Source organism: Elaeis guineensis, chromosome 1 (assembly GCF_000442705.2).
Source record: "Elaeis guineensis isolate ETL-2024a chromosome 1, EG11, whole genome shotgun sequence".
Taxonomy (NCBI): Eukaryota; Viridiplantae; Streptophyta; class Magnoliopsida; order Arecales; family Arecaceae; genus Elaeis; species Elaeis guineensis.
The window spans coordinates 94,858,065-94,870,004 of NC_025993.2; positions in this window are offsets into that span (position 1 = coordinate 94,858,065).

Consider the following 11,940-nt stretch of genomic DNA (forward strand, 5'->3'; position numbering starts at 1 on the left):
CCTTTCTTGACCGAAGCCAAGTCGGCAAGTTAGCCAGTCATCTCGCTCGAGAGTTGACTGTGGAAGGAGTGTGGCTTCAACTTAAGGGGGTTTCATTGCCATCGCCGGCCTTCCACCAATGTAGATATATTGATTCTCGTAAGAGTCCGATGCATCATCGGCGATCGGGCCGTAGATTCTCAATGGAATGTTGGGTCCAAGTTGGGGGCGTCGGGGCTCGTACTACTGGTGAGCACCGACCCACAATTGGAGAGCCAAGATTCTAGACTCCGAAGTTTTGAAACTGAGTTTGTATTCCGAACAAGGGTACATAGAGTTCACTGATAGTACAATCTCAGGTTGTCGGCATTCTAAGTCCGGAGAATGGCCATTCCTTCTAGAGTCTCCAATCGGTAGGCTCCCGGCCTGTAGGTGTCTGCTATCTTGTAGGGTCCTTCCCAATTTGGAGATAATTTTTCTTGATCCAGAGGCTTCGAAACTTCCACCTTCCTTAAGACCAGGTCTCCGGGTCTGAAAAACTTCAGCTTAACCTTAGCATTATAGTATCGGGCCACTCTTTGTTGGTAGAAAGCCATGCGGAGTTGAGCCTCGTGTCGGAGTTCGGGTAGGAGGTCCAAGTCGGCTCTCCGATACTCAGAGTTGCCCGGCTCGCAGTACTGCTCAACTCTAGTCGACGGTAGCCCGATCTCGAGTGGGATCATCGCCTCCGTCCCATAGGCCAAGCTGAAAGGAGATTCTCCGGTCGGGATGCGGGGTGTCGTTCGGTACGCCCACAGGACGAAATTCAATTCCTCAACCCAGAGACCTTTGGCTTCATTCAGTCGGGTCTTCAGTCCATGCAGAATGGTTCGGTTGGTTACTTCGACCTTATCGTTGGACTGTGGATGACCGACCGAGGTCAGCCTATGCGCGATATGAAATCTCACACAGAACTTTCGAAAGTCTCGATTGTCGAATTGTCATCCATTATCAGTGATAATAGTATGCGGTAGTCCGAACCTGAAGATGATGGACTTCTGGATGAAGTCTTCCATCTTTCGCTCGGTGATTTGCATTAGAGGTTCAGCTTCCACCCACTTAGTGAAGTAGTCGATTGCGATGACTATGAACCTTCTTTGGCCAGACACCGGAGGAAAATGATCGAGTATGTCGATTCCCCACTGGGCGAAGGGCCACGGGGCGACAACGGGAGTGATCTAGTTGGCGGGTCGGTGTTGTATGTTAGCATACTTCTGACACGGCTCACACCTCCGAATCAACTCAGCCGCATCCTTTTTCATGATGGGCCAGTAGTAACCCTATCATAGGACCTTGTAGGTCAAGGATTTCCTCCCAAGTGATTTTCGCAGATCCCTTCATGCATCTCTCTGAGCGCGTAGTCCGCGTCAGTCGGTCCAAGGCACCTCGCAAGGAAAGAGAGAACGACCTTTTGTAGAGTCAGCCATCCATCATTACATATTGAGAGGCCGCCCACCGGAGTCATTTGGCTTCCATGGGGTCTTCAGGGCTGGTTCCATCGGTCAGATACTAAATGATCGGATCCATCCAGCTCGGCTCGGTCGCCAGTTGCAGCACCTCCTCAGTCCTGTCGATGCTCGGTTGCTCGAGACTCTCCATAAGTGTCCGACCCAAAGTGTCATAGACTGATGTCGCAAGCCTGGAGAGTACGTCGGCCTGAGCGTTCTCCGACCTGGGGATGTGGAAGATCTTAAAATACTTGAGGTGTGCCACGATATCTCTCACCTTCTGAAAATATTTTGCCATGGTCGGGTCCCGTGCCACGAATTCACCTTTGACTTGTCCCACGTTCAGCTGGGAGTCGGAGAAGACTCTGAGGCTGTCGATCCCAAGCTCCTTCACTACTCTCAAGCCAGCGAGGAGTGCTTCATACTCGGCTTGATTATTGAAGGCTTTGAAGTCAAATCGGAGGGCGTACTCGATAACCACTCCCTCCAAGTTGGTGAGCAAAAACTATTGGAGTACGATCCTGACTCCTCTCATGGACTTTGGGTACAGCAGAACCAGCAACGAACAAATCTGGAGACTTCTGGACTCGATCGAAGGCCCTTGACGAAATCAGCCTGGTTGCTGTCTTCTTCGTCAGCCTTTCATTCCAGATGAAGAATGCTTCTAAGATCACCTCTAAAAAATCCAAGATCTGGTACCCAACTAGATCAGGCCTGGACCGAGGTCTTCCAATTCATAAATCTTGAATCAGGATATTCTAGATAGGGAATAAGGTAGATAGAATCAGACTTTGCAAATCTGTCCTGCTGCAGTCTTTCCTGTAGATCTGTTGATGGAGATCTCATCCGCACCTCAAACGACCTCAGATCAACTCAAGATCTGAGAGAAACTTGTACCAATCTCATAGCAAGAGATTTCAAGTCCTGGACCTGATGTTTGGATGACTGTAAGAGAGGGAGAGGCAATATGGTTGGCGGCACAAAAGGGGAGGGGCTCAAAAGCACTAGCGCCTCCCCTGCTTTTCCTGCCTTCTATGGACCTGACGGCAAGAAACCCTAGGGTTTCTTGCTCCTGGGGCATGGAGAATAGCTGAAGAGAGAGGGAGAAGAGAGAGAGACTTGGGAGAAAGGGTTTTCGTATTCTTTGGCTTAATCAAACCTATACAGTGCATGTATATATAAACACAGGGTCAAGTGATCCAAACCCAAAACTTCCTTGACCAACTCTATGGGAGATTAGGTTAACCCAAGCCCATGTACACCCATGACTCGACCTAATCTCACCTATCCTAGGCCCAGATCTAGCCTATAAAGAGTTGGTCCCTTGAGGCCCACATAACCTAGACCTCAAGAACCCGAAAGGCCCACAGCCTTTCAACCTAGGGCCCAACTAGCCCTAGAGCCTCCATGAAGCCCTCATGAATGATGGACCTTGGCCTTAGCCTTGGTCCCCTGGGCCTTGGGCACACCACCTGGATCACAATAATCTCCACCTTGGTGTCCCAAGGCCTCAACCAGCTCCACTATGTCCATCAGCCAAATCAGCTCAACACATCTCTGAAAGCTGTCCTGTGGAAGTACCTTCGTAAGTGCATCAGCTGGATTCTCCTTGGTGTGTACCTTTACCAGCTCCACCTCGCCATCCTTCACAAGCTCCCTGATCTGATGATACCGAATGTCGATGTGCTTTGCCCTTGCATGATAGACTGAGTTCTGTGCTAATAGAAATACACTCTGGCTATCACAGTGCACTCTAATGGCCTCCTGATTAAGGTCCATCTCCGTCAACAAATCCTTCAGCCAAATTGCCTCCCTAGCTGCTTCTGTCAGCCCGATGTACTCCACCTCTGTAGTGGATAGAGCCGTGATAGGCTGCAGACTCGATCTCTAAGAAATAGGACCTCCATACAGGCTAAAGATGAAGCCTGTCGTAGACCTCTGGGTATCCATATCTCCATCGAAGTCTGCATCTACATAACCGCCAATCAGCCCCTGAGCCTCCCTGGACATGTCAGAGTATCCCACTGTACCTCCTCGCTGTCCGTAGCAGATGCCAACTCCAACTAAACCCGTCAGGTATCTGAATATCTACTTCAGAGCTCTCTAGTGCTCCCTGCCAGGCTGCGCCATGAACCTGCTTACCTGACTCACTGCATGAGCGATGTTTGGCCTACAACAGACCATCGCATACATCAAGCTCCCAACTCCTGAAGCATAAGGAACTGTCTCCATCTCCTGAGCCTCCACCTCAGTCTGTGGTGCCATGGTCTTCGAGAGTCTGAAGTGATCGACAAGTGGTAGTTCCGTCGGCTTTGCTCCCTTCATCCCGAATCTCTCTAAGACCTTCTATATGTAGCCCCCCTGAGATAGATGCAGCACCCTCCGGGCTCGATCTCTGAAAATCTCCATGCCTAGGATCTGCCTTACAGGGCTCAAATCCTTCATCTCAAACTTTCGAGATAAGGATGCCTTCAGATCCTGCACAACCTTCCTACTCTTGCATGCTATAAGCATGTCATCCACATACAAGAGTAGGAACACCCTAGAACCATCCTCAAGAGACTGAACATAAACACAGAGATCAAACTCGCACCTGAAAAGTCCAATACTGCGCACATAGGAGTCGAACCACTTGTACCATTACCTCGACGACTGCTTCAGCCCATACAGCGACTTCTACAACAAACAAACCTTTCTCTCTGATCCTGGATCCCTAAAATTGGGTGGCTGCTCCATGTAAATCCTCTCCTCCAAATACCCATGGAGGAACGACGTCTTGACATCCATCTGCTCCAGCTCTAAATCCTGAGCTGCTACAATGCTCAGCAACACTCTGATGGAAGTATATCTGACGATGGGAGAGAAGACCTCGCTGAAGTCGATGCCTTCCTTCTGGGAGTATCCCTTGGCCACTAACCTCGCCTTGAATCTGATACCTCCCTGCTCTGAAGGCCCTTCCTTGCGACTATAGATCCATTTGCAGCCAATGGGCCTCTTCCCCTATGGCAACTGCACCAATCGCCATGTCTGGTTCTGGTGGAGAGACTGCATCTCCTCGGACATTGTCTGGACCCACCACTCTCTGTCCTGGCTCTCAATAGCCTTCTGATACATATATGGGTCTCCATTCGCTGTCACCAGGGCATATGACAGCGTCTCCTTGAAGCCATATCGGTTCGATTGCCTGATAGTCCTCTTGGGCTTGTGTAGGGCAACACCGATATCAATCCTCGATCCAGCTCACTCCTGCTGGACCTCTCCACCTCGATCATCCATCCGAGTCTTCTCCACCTGTGGAGATACCTTAGGTAGGTTCTCCACCTGAATGTCATATCCTCCCGTAGTACCTGCAAGAGGCAAAATCAAAGAGGTAAGCTGTCCAGCAGTGCCCTGTTGGACCTCCTCCTGCTCCTGCTGCTCCTCCATGCCTGCTTGCCTTCGTAGGACTGACTCCTCATCAAAAGTCACATCCCGACTAATGATGACCTTCTTTTCCAAGGGATCCCACAGCCTGTATCCCTTAACTCCTCGCGGATAGCCTAGAAACACCATCTTGCATGATCTGACGTCTAACTTGCTCCGCTCACCAGCTCCAATGTGCACATAGACCGTGCACCCAAATATCCGTAGATGGCCCAGCCCAACTATCCTCCCAGTCCACACCTCCTCTGGAAACCTGCCATCCAACTTGGTGTGAGGTGATCGATTGACCAAGTAACCCGCTGCGTCAACTGTGTCAACACAGAATGCCTTTGGAAGCCCTGCCTGCAGCCTCATACATCGTGCCTTTTCCAGAAGTGTTCTGTTCATCCTCTTGGCCACCCCATTCTGCTGTGGAGTCTTCTTAACTAAGAAGTGTCTCCTAATCCCACACTCCTCACAGTAGTCCTGGAACTCTCTGCTGGTGTACTCCCCGCCATTGTCTGACCTCAGACACTTCACGCTCCTCCCCTGCTCCTTCTCCACCTCAGCTCTCCAGATCTTGAACTTGGTGAAGACCTCTGACTTCTCTCTTATGAAGTAAATCCAGAGTTTTCTTAAGAAATCATCAATCAGGATCATGAAGTATCTGGCCCCATTCCTAGCTAAAACTGAGGCTGGTCCCCACACATCCGTGTGTACTAACTCCAGAGGGGCTGCACTGCGGGTTGTACTGATGTTGAACTGAACTCTCCTCTGCTTTCTCATCTGGCAAGGCTCACAGATCTTCCCTGTAGCACCATCCTCCAGATCAGAGATGAGTCCTCTACTGCTCAACTCCCTCAGCCCCTTGTCACCCATGTGACCTAGGCGATAGTGCCACATCCTGTAAGCCCCCTGCTGGTCCTGTGCTGCAACTGCTGCATCAGACTCTCCGGTCACCACAGATCCCTCCATGCGATAGAGATTATTGTCCAACCTCCTACCTCTCATCACTATCATAGCTCCATTAGAGATGTTCAGTACTCCACTTCTAGCCCTACTGCTGAAGCTGTATCCACCGCGCTCCAAGTAGCCTAGTGACACCAGATTCTTTTCCAGCTCTGGGACGTGCTTTACATTTGTCAATGTCCTCACAATCCCATCAAACATCCTCACCCTGACTGTCCCTATCCCAGCCACCTCGCAAGGATGATTGTCGCCTAGAGTCACTGATCCCTCATCTGTCTTGGTATATGTCGCAAACCAAGACTTGTGTGGTGTGTAGTGATGTGAGCACGCAGAGTCTAGTGTTCACTCCTCTGTGTAATGCCTGTGACCATCTGATACCACAAGTAGATCATCCTCCACCTGCTGCCGAGCAACTGCACTCACTGATTCTGAGCCACTTCTTTCTCCCTTCTTGCTCTTCCATAGTGGACATTCTCGCTTGAAGTGCTCGAACTCATTGCACTTAAAGCATTTCATCTCTTTCTTTTCCTTCCTGGACTTGGACTGCCCCTTGGACTTGCTTCTGCCTCTGCCTCTACCTGTCCTCTCCTCTACTGCCAAACCCTCCTGGGGAGCCTGATCTCTGGTCAACTTTTTCCTTTGCTCATTAGACCTCAACATCGAGACCATGTCCTCATATTCCAGAGTCTCCTTGCCGTAGAGCAGTGTAGTCACCAAAGAGTTATATGATCCTGGCAGCGAACACAAAAGCAATGGGGACTTCTCCTCCTCATCCAGCTTCACCCCGATATTCATCAACTCCGTGCACAACTGGTCGAACCTCTGAATGTGGCCAATCACATTAGATCCCTCCTGCATCTGAAGACTGTACAACCTCTTCTTCAGCATTAGCTTGTTGCACATATTCTTCCCCATATACATGGTGTGCAACTTCAACGAAAGGCCCTTTGGGGTCTTTTCTTCTAGCACTGAATACAATGCCGCATCCGTCAAACATCCTCTGATCATCGAGTATGCTTTCTTCTCCAACGATGCCCACTGTCTATCTGTCATTCCCTCAGGCTTCTCATCCAAAGCCTGATCCAGATCTACTTGCACCAGAAGATCCTCCACCCAGATTTTCTACATGGAAAAATTCTCTTGCCATCAAACTTCTCAAAATCGGCATTCATATTGCTACCCATGACTGGATCCAAGCCAAACAAGCAATATAAAATCAAGAAGTGTAGAATATACCTTGATGGTACCTTGCTGAAAATTTTCAGCATTTGGGATCTTCAACTTCTCACACTTGGAACCGCTTTCTCACCACTGTGGCTCTGATACCAACTATTGGAGCATGATCTTGGCTCCTCCCATGGACCTTGAGTGTAGCAGAACCAGCAACGAACAAATCTGGAGACTTTTGGACTTGATCGAAGGCCCTTGACGAAATCAGCCTGGTTGCTTTTTTCTTCATCAGCCTTTCGTTCCAGATGAAGAATGCCTCTAAGATCACCTCTAAAAAATCCAAGATCTGGTACCCAATTAGATCAGGCCTGGATCGAGGTCTTCCAATTTATAGATCTCAAATCGGGATATTTTAGATAGGGAATAAGATAGATAGAACCAGACCTTACAGATCTGTCCTACTGCGGTCTTTCCTGTAGATCTGTTGATGGAGATCTCACCCGTACCTCAAACGACCTCAGATCAACTCCAGATTTGAGAGAAACTTGTACCAACCTCATAGCAAGAGATTTCAAGTCCTAGACCTGATGTTTGGGTGGCTGCAAGAGAGGGAGAGGCAATATGGTTGGTGGCACAAAGGGGGAGGGGCTCAAAAGCACTAGCGCCTCCCCTGCTTTTCCTGCCTTCTATGGACCTGGCGGCAAGCAACCCTAGGGTTTCTTTCTCCTAGGGCATAGAGAATAGCTGAAGAGAGAGGAAGAAGAGAGAGAGAGACTTGGGAGAAAGGGTTTTCGTATTTCTTGGCTTAATCAAACCTATACAGTGCATGTATATATAAACACAAGGTCAAGTGACCCAAACCCAAAACTTCCTTGACCAACTCTATGGGAGATTAGGTTAACCCAAGCCCATGTACACCCATGACTCGACCTAATCTCACCTATCCTGGGTCCAGACCTGGCCCATAAAGAGTTGGTCCCTTAAGGCCCACATAACCTAGACCTCAAGAACCCGAAAGGCCCACAACCTTTCAACCTAGGGCCCAACTAGCCCCAGAGCCTCCATGAAGCCCTCGTGAATGATGAACCTTGGCCTTAGCCTTGGTCCCCTGGGCCTTGGGCACACCACCTGGATCACAACAGGAACTCGACCCCACTCCCTCGAGCATTGGAAGCTCCGTCGATCTGCAATACCCAGGTAGACCTGGGGTCACGCTCAGAGGTTGCAGCCTCTTTGGAGCTCCCGCCTTACGGTTCTTGGTCGGTTGTCGGGCACTCCACAGTAAAGTCGGTCAAAACCTAGGCTTTCAAGGCAGATCATGGTCGGTACTGAATGTCAAACTCACTCAGCTTCACCACCCATTTTGCCAGTCATCCTGATGTGTCGGGGCAACGCAAGATCGCCCTCAGGGGCTGGTCGGTGAGGACCATGATAGCGTGCGCTTGAAAATATGAATGGAGTCGCTGTGCAAACATGATCAAGGCGAATATCAGTTTTTTCACCTTTGAATATCAAACTTCAGCTTCGTGGAGCACTTTACTGGTGTAGTATATGGGCTGGTGAATTCGGCTCTCATTCTCCCGGATGAGCACCGAGCTAACCGCCTCTGGAGAGGTTGTCAAGTAGAGGTACAATGTTTCTCCGACTTCTGACTTTACAAGCAGCGACGGAGAGGCCAGATATCTCTTCAGATCCTCGAAGGCCTGCCGCCACTCGTCCGACCAAGAGAAGTCCTTCGCCTGCCTCAGGGTTTTGAAGAATGGGAGGCATCTCTCAATCGATCGAGAGATGAATCGACTGAGCGTGATGATCCTTCTGTTAAGCTACTGTACCTTTTTTTTAGTGTCCGGGTGCCGCATGTCGATGATCGTCATAATTTTTTCAGGGTTGCCCTCAATTTCTCATTGAGAAATGAGGAACCCGAGGAACTTCTCTGAAGTCACCCCAAAGGCATACTTAGTTGGATTCAGCCTCATCTGGTGTTGTCGAAGAGTGCAAAAAGTTTCTTCAAGATCTTGGACATGATCTATAGTCTGCGCGCTCTTCACCAGCATGTCGTCCACGTATACCTCCATGTTGCACCCGATTTGATCTTTGAAGACCTTATTGATGAGTCGCTGGTAGGTGGCTCTGGTATTTTTCAGTCCGAAGGGCATTACTCTGTAGCAGTAAAGGTATTTAGCGGTCACGAAGGCTGTATGCTCCTTATCTTCGGGTGCCATCCGGATCTAATTATATCCGACAAAGGCATCTATGAAGCTGAGCAGTCGATGGTCGGACGTCGCATCTACCAGTTGGTCGATTTTTGGAAGTGGGAAGCTATCCTTCGGGCAGGCACGATTCAGGTCGGTATAGTCGATGCAGATCCTCCACCTCCCATTGGCTTTTTTCACCAAGACAACATTGGCGAGCCAGTCGGAGTATGTGATTTCTCTAATGAAGCCCACCTCGAGTAGCTTGTCCACTTCCTCGTCGATGTCCTTCTATCTTTTCGGAGCAAAAGACCGCTTCTTCTGCCTCACCGGCCTCATTCCAGGATCAATATTGAGTCGGTGAGTCATCGTCTCCGGGGGGATGTCGGACATATCCGCTACCGACCAAGCGAATATGTCAGCATTGGCCTTCAATAGCTCTATTAGCTACCGTTGCTCAGGGTTAGATAATTGGGATCCGACCCAGACCACTCATTCAGGATTTTTCGCTATCAGGATGAAAACCAGCTGTTTGGTCGGTTCGCCCCATTCTTCCTCTCCCCATTGGTCCAACTTGTCGACCGTCAGGGAGTCCTTCACTTCATTGCTTCGAGCAGAGATTTAAAAGCATCGTCGAGCGAGCTGTTGATCTCTGTGCATCTCTCCGACTCCATTTTTGATCGAAAACCGAACCAGCAGGTAGTAGGTCGAGACTATCGCTCTGAGAACGTTTAGTCCGGGTCTTCCAAGTATGGCGTTGTAGGTCGAAGGTACTTGGACGATCGCAAAGGTTAGGTGGATGGTGCTTTGTCGTGGTTCGATTTCGGCTGTCATGGGAAGAATAATTTCTCCTTCCACCGTGACAGCATCTCCAGCGAAACCTACTAGGGGTGCAGAGACTCTCTTGAGCCGATCAGCCGACAGTCGCATTCGAGAGAAGGTCGAGTAGAATAAAATATTAGTCGAACTTTTATTATCAACAAAGATCCTTCTTACATCATAATTTGCTATTATTGCCGAGACAACAACAGCGTCGTCATGGAGAGTTTAGATTCTCCGAGCATCTTCATCTGTAAAAGTAATTACATTATCTTGGCGCAGCTTCTTCGTCGACTCCCCTCCAGCAGTTGTCCCTCGGTCCAGTCATTTGGAGATCATGTTGATGACCCCGGCTGTAGGCTGGTTGTTCGCTGCCTCTTCAGTCGGTTGGGGTCGTCGATCGGGTACTGGTCGAGTCAGCGGGTTCCTTCGAAATTTTTCGAGATACCCTCGGCGTATGAGAGCCTCGATTCATCCTTGAGTTGGATGCATTGTTCGGTGTTGTGGCCGTGGCCCCAGTGAAATCGGTAGTATTTTCGTCGATCGAGGCTCTTTGCCTTTAAAGACGGAGGCCGTCGTAGATATTCTTCTCCTTCGATCTCCATCAAAATCTATGCACGAGGAGCAGAGAGTGGAGTATAGGAGTCATACCTGTGACGCATCAGCCTCGGACTCCGTCGTCGGGGCGATCTCAGACTCTGTCACTGGGGTGAGACCTGTTTGTCGGTTGGGGGCCCGCTAGGCTCGACAGGAGCCTGACCTTTTTTTTGCTTCTCCTTTGGGCCCTTGGTCTCGGTCAGGCACCGATCGGAAGCTCCTTCGTCCGCACGTATGTATTTGTATGTGCGCTCCAGTAGTTCGGCATATGTCCGAGGGAGGGTCTTGTCCAAGGAGTATGTAAATCGGGACCCTCTCAACCCCATCTTCATGACTGAGATAGCCATGTCTTCATTGAGGTCCCGAACCTCAAGCGTGGCCGCGTTGAATCACATCACGAAGTGTCGGAGCATCTCATTTTCTCCCTACTTGAGGGAGAAAAGGTTGTCCGAGGTTCGTGGCGGCTTTCAACTGGTGCTGAAATGGCCACGAAAAAATATTTGAGCTGCTCGAAGGAGTGGATACTTTCTGAGCAGAGGCTGGAGTACCAGGTCCTAGCAGCTTTGCGAAACATGGTGGGAAAGTCGATGTAGAGGAGGGCATCGGTTGCCCCTTGGATCGTCATGAGAACCTTGTAACTCTTCAGATGGTCAACTGGGTTGGTGGAGCCGTCGTAAGGCTCCACATGAGGCATCTTGAACCGACTAGGAATCGGCTCATCGAGGATGAATCAGGAAAGAGGTTGGGCGGTCTGAAAGTCGACGTCATTCGAAGATTTCTGTCTGTCCACCTGGAGCTGGGCAAACCGACGGTCGATTTCTTCGAACCTACGTTCGTAGTCGTCGATCCGTCGGTGTTGGGAGACCCCAGGGGTCGAGTCTCCCGATGAATCTGAGAGGGAGGCGGACGGTGTCCGCGGTTGCTTCTCCTTCCTCGCTCGCTCCAACTGGGAAGGAGAGAGTCGCCGAGACCGATGGGTGTCACGCCGTGGCCGCCTCTCCCCTTCTCAGTGGGAGTGCTGAGACGGCTGCTCTTGAGGAGGAGATGGAGATCGATGCGGGCGTCGGCGGCTGCTCCTGGACGGCATCGAGTGCACCGCCGATTGCTCCACCGGTGAGTGGGGCAACCGGGTTGGTTGTTGTTGAAGGCTCTTGACTGCATCCGTCAGCACAGCCATCTACCGCACGATCACCGTGATCTGCACCTCCATGGTCACCACAGGATGCGGAGAGTTGGGTTCTGCTATGGAGGGTGGAGGAGAGGCCTCTTCCCGACGGAAAGAGTGCCTCGCCGATCCGGTAGCTCTCGATTGCTGAGCCCTGGTT